The 12704-nt window shown below is 38.8% G+C and overlaps 1 protein-coding gene across 1 annotated transcript in view; it reads left to right on the top strand.

The window, feature by feature from the left end:
* Positions 1-12704, top strand: part of RAB3C (RAB3C, member RAS oncogene family) — a 241904-nt gene that overhangs the window by 52193 nt on the left and 177007 nt on the right. The gene's annotated exons all lie outside the window — the stretch shown is intronic.

Raw genomic sequence — 12704 nt, 5'->3', positions numbered from 1 at the left:
ATTCTAACGGGGAAGTGAATTTAGTTCCTTTCTTCTCAACAAACCAGTTACATGTATATTACCTCTGATCCTCTTGGCAATCCCTTAAAGTGGACCTAACTCTTCCCATTTTATAGAAACAAAAACCAAAAAAACATGTATTTCATAGGATTTGACTCAGGGATGTTTGAATCTAAGGCAGATTCTTTCCACTGTCTTTTGTTGGCCTCTCAACTGTCAGTTACCCACATGGTCAGTATATGTATGTGCAGTGGAGGAGTTTTGGGTTTTCTTTCCTTTTTCTTTTTGTAAGATTTTATCTTTCCTTTTTCTCCCAAAGCCCCACGGTATATAGTTGTCTATTTTCAGTTGTGAGTCCTTCTAGTTGTGGCATGTGGCATGCCTCCTCAACGTGGCCTGATGAGCAGTGCTGTGTCTGCGCCCAGGATTCGAACCAGCGAAACCCTGGGCCGCCGAAGTGGAGCTCGCGAACTTCACCACTCGGCCTGGGGCCGGCTCCTGGGTTTGGTTTTCTTAATGTTTCTAAATGAAAGAGGGTACAACGTTTCAGTTATTTTCAGATACTCTTTGTTTATCTGCATCTGTTTGGTGAGGTACATGAGTGTTGCAACCTGATGGTATCTATCATAACTCAGAGGCATTTGGGGTTAATGCAGAGTGGTCTTGACTCCTACCATAAAATGGAGATACTTTTTCCAGCACTGGCACACACACACAGAAAATATAATTAAAGAAATGTATACTGTATATAGAAATCATTTTATAGATGACATAAATCAATGAATTATTAAAGTGCTTTTAGTGGATTACAGATCAGATCAGTGACAGTACGGGAAAGTTGCAGAATAAAGTGCAGATCTGTAATTTTGAGAAGATACAGAGTGTTGACATTTTTCAGAATAAAATCTTACTCAAACATTTGAGAGAATCTAGACTAGGAATTTAGAAGTAGTATCTTGGGATCATAATTGAAAGTGAGGTTATTTCACGTGATGAGACAGCTATTATTTAGTAAGAGTGATGAGTATTTCAATGTTCTGTGTGAATCGTCCCTGTGTATATTACACATAGATTTAGACCTCAAAACATAATTTCTCTCATTTTTCAGGAAGCAACTTTAGAACTTGAATTGTTGCTTTGTCTTTTTTAAGTGGTATTAATGTGTTTTTCAGTCAATCTGGTAAGTCCTGGGTTTTTAATTGAAAGCTCCTTAAGGAATGTGGTTGAATATAAACCAACCAATGCCTAATGGGTGCTACTCAGAAAGTTTTTTCTTTCACCTACACAAGAGAAAACAGTGGGAAATGCTGCATAATGCAAGAAATCATGTTTTCTGCTCAACTCATGCAAAAAATATATGGATGACAGTCAAAAAGATCTGCCCGATTACAAATGGAGGTGGCACAGGAGCCTGTGTGGTCAATACAATACAATAATGCAATATTTAACACTGCAATCCAGTTTCCGATAGCATGAGGTTCAGCACACATGTTAAGATGCTTTACGTTAAATAATACAGTGTATTTTAAATGCATAGAGATCTTTCCTATGGGTTACAAGATGTAGAAGATGTTAGATGTGACAGTGTGTTGAAAACTTAAGACACCAAAGAAGGTCAAGATATAAAGTATAAGTCTTCTCTTTTGTTGGTCTTTAGACACTTGAATTCTCTTTGAAGTTAGGGCAAATATTGAGAGGAAATATGCATATTAAAAAAATGAACCAACTCAAAGTGCAGCTCAGTCCTGAATCACATCATAAACAGCCAAAGCACCATGACTCTATGAACCTCCGTTTATTTTCCTGGGGCTAAGAGGACTCCCCTGGGTGCATTCCTCAGACCTAGGCATGAATCCAACACCTCTGGGGTCATATTGAGTTTTCTGAGTTAAACCTAAAAACCCTGTCACCACTGCTTGTGCATGCCTCTTGCTCGCCCCAACCAAGGTTTGCTTCAACCACAAACCTGTCTCAGGCTCAATATGTACCTTTCTACAAGACTTCGCCATGAAAATGGCTTTGTGTCCATCCCATATCATATTAGTTTAGGCTCTTTGAGACTAAATTTCAGATGACATTAAATATCTCTTAAAAAGAGAGACATTTTTTTCCAAACCTAATTTTCTTCATCTCTATCAATACCTTTTTGGCTATATTCTACCTAACTCCCATCTCTGTAATAACTTTACAGTTAAACACTTTTAAAATTCCTTTGTAAAGATACATTTAACATTTTCGGTATATCATAATTTAAATTTCCTGTTTCTTTCTCCCATCTGCTATTTAAATTTTCTTCTCAGCAGAAAGCCTTGCCATTGCTTCATTTCCACACATGGCAAGTATTCAAGCATAGCGAATTGGAGTCACAGTTACACTGAAATGGAAGAAAATGTGCTTCCCAGCACCCCGTCAGCATCTCCCACCAGAGGCCATTTGTCTTTTCTGCCTTTTTTCCTTTTTTTTTTTTTTTTCCATTTTTGCCTTTTAAGCAAATGTGTACAAAAAGAAAATATCAAAACCCAAATCAGTAGCACTCCCAAACATTGTTACACACATCACTGGATTTGGTCATTTAAAGTTTACGATTCTTATTAAAAATATTTCTCCTGGTGAATCTGAGATGAATGTATTTTCTAAGCTTTCGGGGATCTTTACCCAGCCTTCTGGTTTTCCACTTTGGCGACTCCTCTGCCGTCATCATCTTGCCCCTCCAGGTGGTTCTCTTGGGCTTGGTTCCTCTCCATTCAGCTCAAGCCTAGCTGTTTTAGCAGGTCCCCATCTGGCCTGAGGAACTGCCCCTGTGTCCTCACTGTGACACTGAGAAAGGACACCCCTTTCCTGACACAGCTTGGCTCCTTGTTCTGCTGTGAAGCTTGCTCCCATCAGCATTTTGCCTGTAGGATCATTTCAAAGAAATGCTCTGTCTGTTTGCCAAGCCCCAGGACACCTAGGTTGCTCTTTCTGAGGTGTTCCCTGAAGTATCCCTCATTCCACTCCTGTCAAGGGCCAAGGAAATTCCATCACACTCTGAGAACCTTCTCTCTAACCTCTAAAGAACCCATTGCCACCCTGACTTCGCAGTTCTTATTTATCTAGAGTTGGTGGGGATGGGCTAATGTTTGCAGAACTCAGTTTTGATCACCTCCTTGGTAAGCCCTGCTTCCGTGACCCAGAACCTCATTAGTATGTGAGGGTACTTGAAATCTATTTTCCTTAGTTTGGGGCCCTCAGCTGAAATTCTAAAACAGGACTTTTTTTGTTTCACATTCTGATTTGTTTTGTTTTCCATTGCCATACAGATTTTTTTTTTTAATTTTCTGTACTTGAAATTATCAATGGTTTTGTGACTTCTAGATTTTGTATTTGCTTAAAATGGCTTTCCCCACTCTGTATTAGTTTACTAGGGCTGCTGTAACAAATTTCCACAGACTGAGTGGCTTAAATAACAGAAATTCACCATCTCATAGTCTGACAGCCGAAAGTCCAAAGTCAAGGTGTTACCAGGGTCATGCTGCCTCTGAAGGTGCTAGGGAAGAATTGCCCCAGACCTCTCTCCTAGCTTCTGGTAGTTTCTTGGCTGTGGCAGCGTGACTCCATTCTTCACATGGTGTTCTCCCTGTGTGCACGCTGTGTCCAAATTTCCCTTCCTTATGAGGACATCAGTCATACTAGGTTAGGGGCCATCGTACTCCAGTGTGACCTCACCTAGCTTAACTAATTACATCTGCAATGACCTTGCCAAATAAGGCCACATTCTGAGGTCCTGGGGGTTAAACTTCAGCATATGAATTTGGAGGGGAGCACAATTTAATCCATAACATGTTTCAATATTTATTGAAACTGTCCTGACTTTCTGACAGCTCTTTCAGATGGCCAGCAAGTTAGATTGATAGTTTTGTTATTTTTGTTTGGTTGGTTTTTGTTTTGTTCTGTTTCCCCATCTGTGGTCCACCTGAAATTTATTTTGGTGTAAATAGTAAGACCCTCTTAAGGATGTGCCTTGATATTTTACTGAACAGTTAGCACTAATCACAGCGTCTTATTCCTTACATTATCCTCTCCAGAACCTAGGAAAATGCTTGAAACATAACCAAGTCCTCAATAAATGTCTTTTAAATTGAATCAAATGACTTATCAGAGAAGGGAAATGTTAACTTTGTAACTAGATGATAGCTTACCTAACTATTTGAACTGATAAGGAGCTATCTAGAAATTTGATCTTAGGTTGTGAAGAAATCTAGAGAAATGACAAAACCTATGGCTGCTGTGATCCAAAAGGATATTGGGTTAAAGAAATACTAACATTTTCTATTTGTTTAAGGAAATAAACATAGTTCTTGCAACGTATCTTCTATACTAGCCTAGAGAGCAGGCTAATGAGCTAGAATTGAAGACTGATTTGTGAAACAGATGTCTTATATTTTTATTAAGAGGTAGTAGCTTGATTATTTGGGGGGGGGGGTGTGTATGTATTCAATGTACATGTGTGTATGGTTAGGGGGTGTGTAAGGTAGGAGGCCCAGAAGCAGCTATGGAAGCTCATGAAAATATATTTATAGCAACGTTTTAGAGTTATGATAAAAAACGTCGTTTTGGATCCATTCTAAATTTTAAAGCTTAGAGAATCCTATTTTATGGTGCTAAATTCATAAGTATTTATTTTTCATATAAGATATAAAAGTTATAGAAAATATTGAAAACTAAGTTTTGATGGCCAGTAATGAAACTTACGTGGATCACGTTTGATATTTGATAATAAGTAGATGTGGAACATTATACTGCAAATAGCTGAAATCCATTTGGTGTAATTTGTGTTCATGTTCAAAGTGATTACAGTTATTAATTTATATTTAGAAGGAAGTACATGGAGTCCACTAGACAATTGATTAGCTCCTTTAAATGAAGATGCTTCGTGGGCCATGACAACAAGATAAGTCACTGACTTTGGACAAGTGACTGGGAAAAAATTATGTCAAGAAAAAATTATGTTATTCTCAGCAAAACAATATTCTTTTTCTTCTTTGTAATTTAACACAATCTTCCCTGCATGTCTCAGAGAAGAGCATTAATGTGTTAATTTTTAGAAACAAATGCTTCTTGTTTACTAGCATATATTTTTCCTAACTCTGCCTAAGAGGCTTATTTTAAACTGAGTAAAAATCTCAATGCAACCATTCTCTATTTTAATAATAACCTAACTGCAAGTCATTCCAATTACACTATAATTGTCACTTTTTTTAAAAAAGCTTATGATAATTTGAATAATGCTAAGCTCCTTTGTTATCAACTCAAAGGTGTTTATTCTGATAATAAAAAAAAATCTCCTTGTGCTGTCTTTGCTGGATATGGGTATAAATAGAAAAACCCGGTATAAGCAGGAGGAAGCTATTATTTGTTCAAACAAGACTTTTTTTTCTGCTTGGGGAACATTGTCATTTTAGATTCTGGCTAATATGTGCTTCCTGATCTGATGGACTCCAAGCTGGTTATAGTGTGGCTGCTGTCCTACTCTTCCACCCCAATCATCCAAGCCAGGACTAGGAGACATGGTCTCAGGTACTGTAAGCCAGGAGAGGCAGTGTGGCATGAGCAAAGGAGGAGACACAGTGTGGGGTGTATGGCATGACTGAAGGGAGACAGGGAGGGGTGCGATGAATGCGTAGCATTCTTGGCTCACTTTCCCTGTGGCTTTCATTAGGTTAATTGATCACTTTGAGTCTCATCTTCACAATTTGAACTAGGCACTCTCTATAGCCTCTTTCATCTCTCACATGCTTGGTTTCTCTTACTCCTAACAGTGTCTCCTTTGAAAGGAGAATCTCTGTCCTGTTGAGGACACAATATTTGGAGCATTTAAATCTCAATATTTTTGAGGCAACAACTCTGTTACATATTGAGCCTGTGTTCTTCTCTAGAACACATTAGTTCTGCTGTTCAGGCCTTCCGTCTGACGGATTTCCACATGGAATGACACATTCAGTTTCTTGAGAGTCTCACAGCCTTCTGTTTCTCTGACCAAAGGCAGTTTTTCCAGTTAACTTATTTTCAGTAGCTGTCTCCCTGAAAAGAATGCCTTCAGATGGTCCTCACTGTAGTTGAATGCTTTTAACCTCAGATTAAGCTATTTAACGCTGCCCCTTGGCTCAAATATCTGAATCAAAACCAGAGAATCCAAATGTGAATTAGTCAGCAAACGCGTGCAGGCTTTTCTTTGCACAGTGAAATAAGCAGAGGCAATGTTTTCTTCTGAGTCCATGAATGGCAAACATATCCTTTAGAAAACGGGATGTTGGATTTTTGGTACAGAAATGGGTGCTGAGCTCAGTGTTTTAGAGGTTCCGTTTGTCAGCAGATTTTTGTGTCATTCACATTTTTGCTTACGTCTTTGAGAATCTAAATTTCTTTCATCTGAATATTTTGAATGACTGATGGCCACAACCTTATAAACTGAAACCCAGGGAAATTAGTTTTGTTTACAAATGATAGTCAGGGAAATGTGGCCCTCGTTTACAGCAAATAAAAGAATCAAAGAATGGGAAGGAGTTATGTAATTTATGAATGAGGGGTTCAGAAATTTCCCATTTAGAGAAAATGGGATACCCTGAAACAATACCAGTAATTTAGCTCCTTGTTGAATGGGCCACTGAACCTTCCCATGTGATCCTGGAACCTAAAAAATAGGTAATTTGCCAAATTGTCTAACCAAGGACACAAACGTACAAGGCCTAGAAACCAGACTGAGAATGATTCAGAAAGATGGCACTTTTGTTTGGTTGGCTTTTTTGCAGGGGAAAATTAGCCCTACACTAACATCTGTGCCAATCTTCCTCATTTTTTCTTTCCTCCCAAAACCCCCAGTAGATAGTTGCATATAGCCATAAGTTCTTCTAGTTCTTCTGTGTGAGCCCCCACCACAGCATGGCTACTGACAGATGAACGGTGTGGTTCTGTGCCTGGGAACTGAATCCTTGGCCACTGAGGCAGAGTGTGCCGAACTTTAACCACTAAGCCATTAGGGCTGGGTCTAGATGGCACTTCTTGAATGCAGCATTATTGAAGTGAACTGTGAAAAGAAAATGACCTAGATATTTGTGTGTCATACCTGCACGTACACAGACACAAAATGCTAAGCAACTAATTAGGAAAAAAGTATCAGAGTTATCCCCTGCGTTAATTTCCTATAGCCATTGTAACAAATTTCCATGAACTTAAGGCTCAAAAAAATGTAAATTTATTATCCTACCGTTCTCAAGGTTGGAAGTCCAAAATCGGTCTCAGTAGACTAAAGTCAAGGTGTCAGCAAGGCTTCATTCCTTCTGCAGGCTCTGGGGGAGAATCACTTTCCCCTCCCCTCAGCTGTGCAGAGGAGGCACCTCCATGATTTAGCAGCTGTGGGTATAAGAGAAGAGGGTGACTCAAAGAGAATAAGATTTCCAGAGCTCAGAATGTGGTAACTCTTAACATCCACAAGAACTGGGAAGTCATGAAGAGAAATATTTGCATGTGTGAAGTGGGGGCATGTGAAATTGAGTTTGTAAGATGGTGTCTGCAGTTCAAGCCATCTGCGGACCTGCCAGTGGCGATGGCAAGTGCGCTGGGTGTAGGAAGTTCAGAAAGAGGTCAGAGTCAGAAAGAAAAGCTGGGTCAACTACTAAGAGGTTATATGCTAAGTTGCTAAATGTGAGAGTGGCTGTAAAGTAGACTGTTACTCATTTTATAGGTAAATTGCTGTTTCGAGTTTAGGTCATTTTGCTACTGGCACTATGCTTAAAATAGAATGAAAAAGACTTTCCTGAGGTATTGTTATTTAAAGACAGTTTTTCAGACTATTTCAGAAGTATTAAGAAAGCCCAAAGGTTATTGATTCCCATTGTATTGATAAAGTTTAATTCTCAGTATGTCAAACTGCATACTCTAAGATGTGTTACTATTATGAAGGAAGTATAAATGGGGAATTTAAGTGAGTGGGAGTTTTTGAGATCATTCAGGATTAACTTTCCATGGGCCCAAACAATTTCTCAAGATTTGGGGATTTACTTAAAATATTCCTGGCCTTTTATAAGATCCCAAAATTATAGCACAAAGGACTACATTGCCAACTAATAATTCCCTTTACCCTTTGGTGTTCTTGTATATCATTACCCGTGAAACAAATGCTCCTTCCTTTCCTGAAGTAGACCATTTGTCTCTTTGCAGTTACTGAATTGGGCCTTATTATCATACCATCAGCCTATTTTGAGAGATATTACATGAAACAGCCATTTGGCACTTATTGCTTCTTATATGCATATAACATAATATACATAATAAATAAGTATATATGATAAACATATGTAATAAATAAAATATATTTAATTATGTATAATTTCTAATTCTATATATATGTTGTTGAGGACATTGTTTACTAGGTTATAATAACCACTGAGGATCCCCTAGGGGAATCTCACTCTGGTCTCAGAGTCAGGAATATATTTGATTCTCATAAGCTTGGTTTCTTATTTTATGGCCCAAACAATGAATTATGTATTTCTTCGTACCATGTATCTCTTTGCATTGACTTCAGAAAAGCATGGAGAAAAATTTATGCCCACTTTGGCAAATTCTAAATCCCTAAAACATGTAATTTGGATAGTAATTTAATTCTTGGCTTCATCTTAGATTCTTTTCCTATTCTTTTCCTTGTGGTCTGCATCTTTTTGTTACTTTCTTTTTTAAAAATAAGCTTATCTTTATTATACACATTTTGTAAGCCACTTCAAATCATTTTTTGGAACCAGTTATGCATGTCTGTATTTTGCTGATGGCTGCATACAGACAGACACAGGAACAAACATACTTTGTCATCTTCTTACTAGGATGATGTATTCGTATCCTATTGCTGCTGTAAGAGATTAACACAAACTTAATGGCTTGCAACAATGTAAACGTCTTATCCTACAGTTCTGGAGATCAGCTGTCTAAGACAGGTCTGTAGAACTGCATTCCTTCTAGAGGTTCCGGGAGGAATCCCTTTCCTTGCACTTTCCAGCTTTCAGAGGCTACCGACATTCTTTTGTTCATGACATCCTTCCTTGATCTTAAAAGCTAGAAGTGAGGCCTGCCCCATGGCCAAGTGGTTAAGTTCGCGCACTCTGCTGTGGTGACCCAGGGTTTCACCGGTTCGTATCCTGGGCGCGGACATGGCACTGCTCATCAGGCCACACTGAGGCAGCATCCCACATGCCACAACTAGAAGGACCCACAACTGAAAATACACAACTATGTACCAGGGGGCTTTGGAAGGAAAAATAAAATCTTAAAAAAAAAAAAAAGCCAGAAGCATAGCATCTTCTCTCTTCTTTGAGTTCCTGCCTCCCCCTTGTAAGGACTCTTGTGGTTATATCTGGTCCACCCAGAAAACTCCAGGATAATCTCCACATCTCAAGATCTTTAACTTAATTATATCTTTAAACTCTCATCTGCCAAATAAGGCAACATACTCATAGGTTCCAGGGATTAGGATGTGGACATCTTTGAGCCATTGATCAGCCTACCACAGATAGCAACTTTTTCTCTGAGAGGACTGGATTAATGTGACATCAGCTAAGACAATTGATCATTCATTCATTTAGTTAATATATGTATATATTAAACTTCTGTTGAGGGCCTGTTGTGAGCTAAGCATTCTTCGTGGAGCTGAGAAAATGGGAATACTGGAGTGAATAAATTCACCAAGCTCCCTGTTCTCTAGGGGCTTAGATTCTATGTAAAAATGATCCCAGCATATGAAAAGACACAGAAGTAGAAGAAAGTATGGACATTTCAGAGTTATGAACATAGTTCCATATGATAGTGGCCTAGGGTACCAAAGAATCAAGGCATTGAGAGCTATGCTGAGAGGTTTGATATAATCCACAGGAAATGGTTTCAAAAGAGAGGAAGGTGACATGATTAGACATGTATTTTATGAAGATTCCTGTAGCTGAAATGTGAATCGGAGGGAAACTAGGCTAGAGGCAGGAAAACCAATTAGGAGATGCTGCTTTAATCCAGGTGATAAGTGAGGATAGTCTAAATTAAGTTAACAACTTTGGATGAGCAGGAAGTAGAATAATTCAAGGCAAGACAAAGAAGTTGAAGCTATCATTGTGACAGATGTAGAGTAACCTGTGGGGTCAAAGCTGAGAAGGGAAGAGTAAAAGACAAAAGGTGCCCTGGGGGAGAAGCAACAAGAACAAGGAATTGGAGTTTCAATAAAGCAGAAAAACAGGTGTAGTGGAGCTCTTCTGTGTGGAAACTGGGTGAATAAGTGGTTGTAGTCAGAGAAGGGAGGTCTGATCTTAAAAATCCAAAAGAGCTGCACAGGATGTGACCATAAGAGTGGTCACATGACCTGGAATGGAAGTTGAAGGTCACTGGTGATACAGAGGTCAAGGAAATGAGAGGCTAGCAAGTTAGATGAACCCTCTCTTGAGGCAAGGAAAAGCATATATTCAATGAGAAAGTTGAGGTTGTAAAATAATTTGTTAAACAGTATAGGATACAGAAGTATATAAGAAGAGAGACTTCCGGTTAAACAGAGACGGTTGAACACAGCTATTTCTCTCCTTTGCCCTCTGAGCCCCCAGTAAAAGGATAGAGGTAAAGAGAACAGGAGAGGAGGACGAGAACACTTCACATGATTTTGGAATAGAAAATGCCTCTGGAGGAGTGGTCACTGACTCAGCAACTGCATCTCAGGCACAAGGAGAGGGTAGATAGGTTCTTCCTGTTGAACCTTATAAGATCTCAGAACTTGAAAACATCAGGTACCACAAAAGGTGGAAGTGAAGGAAACAGTCTGATGAATTATCTGATGTGTTTGACCAAATAACAATAGTATTAAGAGGCTGATAGAGTGATCAGAAGGAGTTAATCATGAGTCCATAGATTATGAAACATGAAATTATTAACTTCAGGGAAATCTAAAAGATGAATAAGAAAGAGACACTACTTCTCTCAACCGTAAAAAAATAGTCACATATTTATAATAGTGTAAAATAGACTATTTGATTAAATAAAAGCTTGTGCTATTTTGCTCTAATTTTGTTGAGATTTTGGAGGGAAAGGAAATTTGGGTAGGGATATCATTGAGTTCAAGCCTCCTCTATTATATTAAGAAGACAATAGATAATGTCTAAAATTGATCAATTAGAAATAGCAAGAGGGGCTGGCCCTATGGCCACGTGGTTAAGTTCTTGTGCTCTGCTTTGGCGGCCTAGGGTTTTGCCGGTTCAAATCCTGGGCATGGATATGGCACTGCTCATCAGGCCATGCTGAGGCACCATCCCATATAGCACAACTAGAAGAACCTATAGCTAGAGTATACAACTATGTACTGGGGGGCTTTGGGGAGAAGAAGCAGCAAAATAACATCGGCAACAGATGTTAACTCAGATGCCGATCTTTAGAAAAAACAAAAGAAAACAATAACAAGAAAAACACATTCTTGAGAAATATGGGCATCAAGATTGAAGTTATATGGAGTTTTTGGACCTTGGACTGCTGTTTTTCATAATATGCTTTTTAAACTAGGTGTACATGTTACTATGATTACAATTAGTATTTTTTAAGATTAGAAACAAACAAAGGTTTGAAAGGAAGAAGTAGGAGATTGGGGAGTAGGGAAAAGAAGCACAGAGCAGGGGAAGTACAGATATCTAAAGGAGCTTACATTTTATTCACTAAAGTATCTGAAAGCATGGATTTGCCATTAAGCTCTCTTGCAGCAATTATTACCACTGTCCCCCTCACAAGCTGACTTTTAGTAAGAAAAAGTTGAAGAAATTAATTTTGATTATTTACTGGCTCAGGCAGGCCTGGTTATTTATAGGCCATCTATGTAACTGAGCAAATAATTAGCAATAAAAACCACAACACCAAAGGACTAAAGTGAATGGGCCAGCCTAAAACCAGAGAGCAATTGAGTCCACACCCCTGGGAGCAGAACACTCTAGGACTTCCAGTCCATTGCAGGGAGAGACCAGAGAGTGCACAGTAAGAATGAGATGGAGGCTGGCCTAGATCCACATAGAAGTTCCTGGATGTGCTGAGACTGCAAATCAGATTTTCCAATTTTCGGTTTTCACTCTGCCATATCACAGTGCCTCTGTGGGCCAAGAGAATCATCACTTCAAGATAAGGAGAAGGTGGAAAAGTGGCTGGGAAGTGGCAAGTTGTGGAAAGAAATGTCAAGAAGAAGAGAAGAAAAGAGACGTGAGCAGTTATATAAACAATGGAGAAAGAGAGCATGAAAAGAGAGGGCCATGGGAAATGTCTTGGTCAGCATCTTTGTTAATTTTTATTGACATAATCAATAAAATATATTTTTTCTCATAAAACCATGCGAAAGATCTTAACAAGACTTGCTTGTATCCAGTGGGCATGCTCATGTCTTGACACTAAAGTTAAATACTTTTCAGGCAGGTGGAGGATAAGGGGCTGGAGAACTTGTTAATAAAATGAAAGACTGAGCAAAGTGAACCTTTGTTTTAAAAAAAGTTTTAAAAAATTCTTATGAGGACAAGGACAGGGAAGAACAATCAGGATCTACCAGCTTATTATCAAATAATTCAATTTCCTGTCTTATTCAGGGAATTGTTTCAACTCTTCCTGTAGCCCCATATATGTGAATTCCATAAGGGCAGGGATGTACTTCATGCACCTCTCCCTATCCTCTGGACTTA

This window comes from Equus quagga, chromosome 9, assembly GCF_021613505.1.
Source record: "Equus quagga isolate Etosha38 chromosome 9, UCLA_HA_Equagga_1.0, whole genome shotgun sequence".
Classification (NCBI taxonomy): domain Eukaryota; kingdom Metazoa; phylum Chordata; class Mammalia; order Perissodactyla; family Equidae; genus Equus; species Equus quagga.
This window is presented reverse-complemented; position numbering and strand designations above follow the sequence as displayed.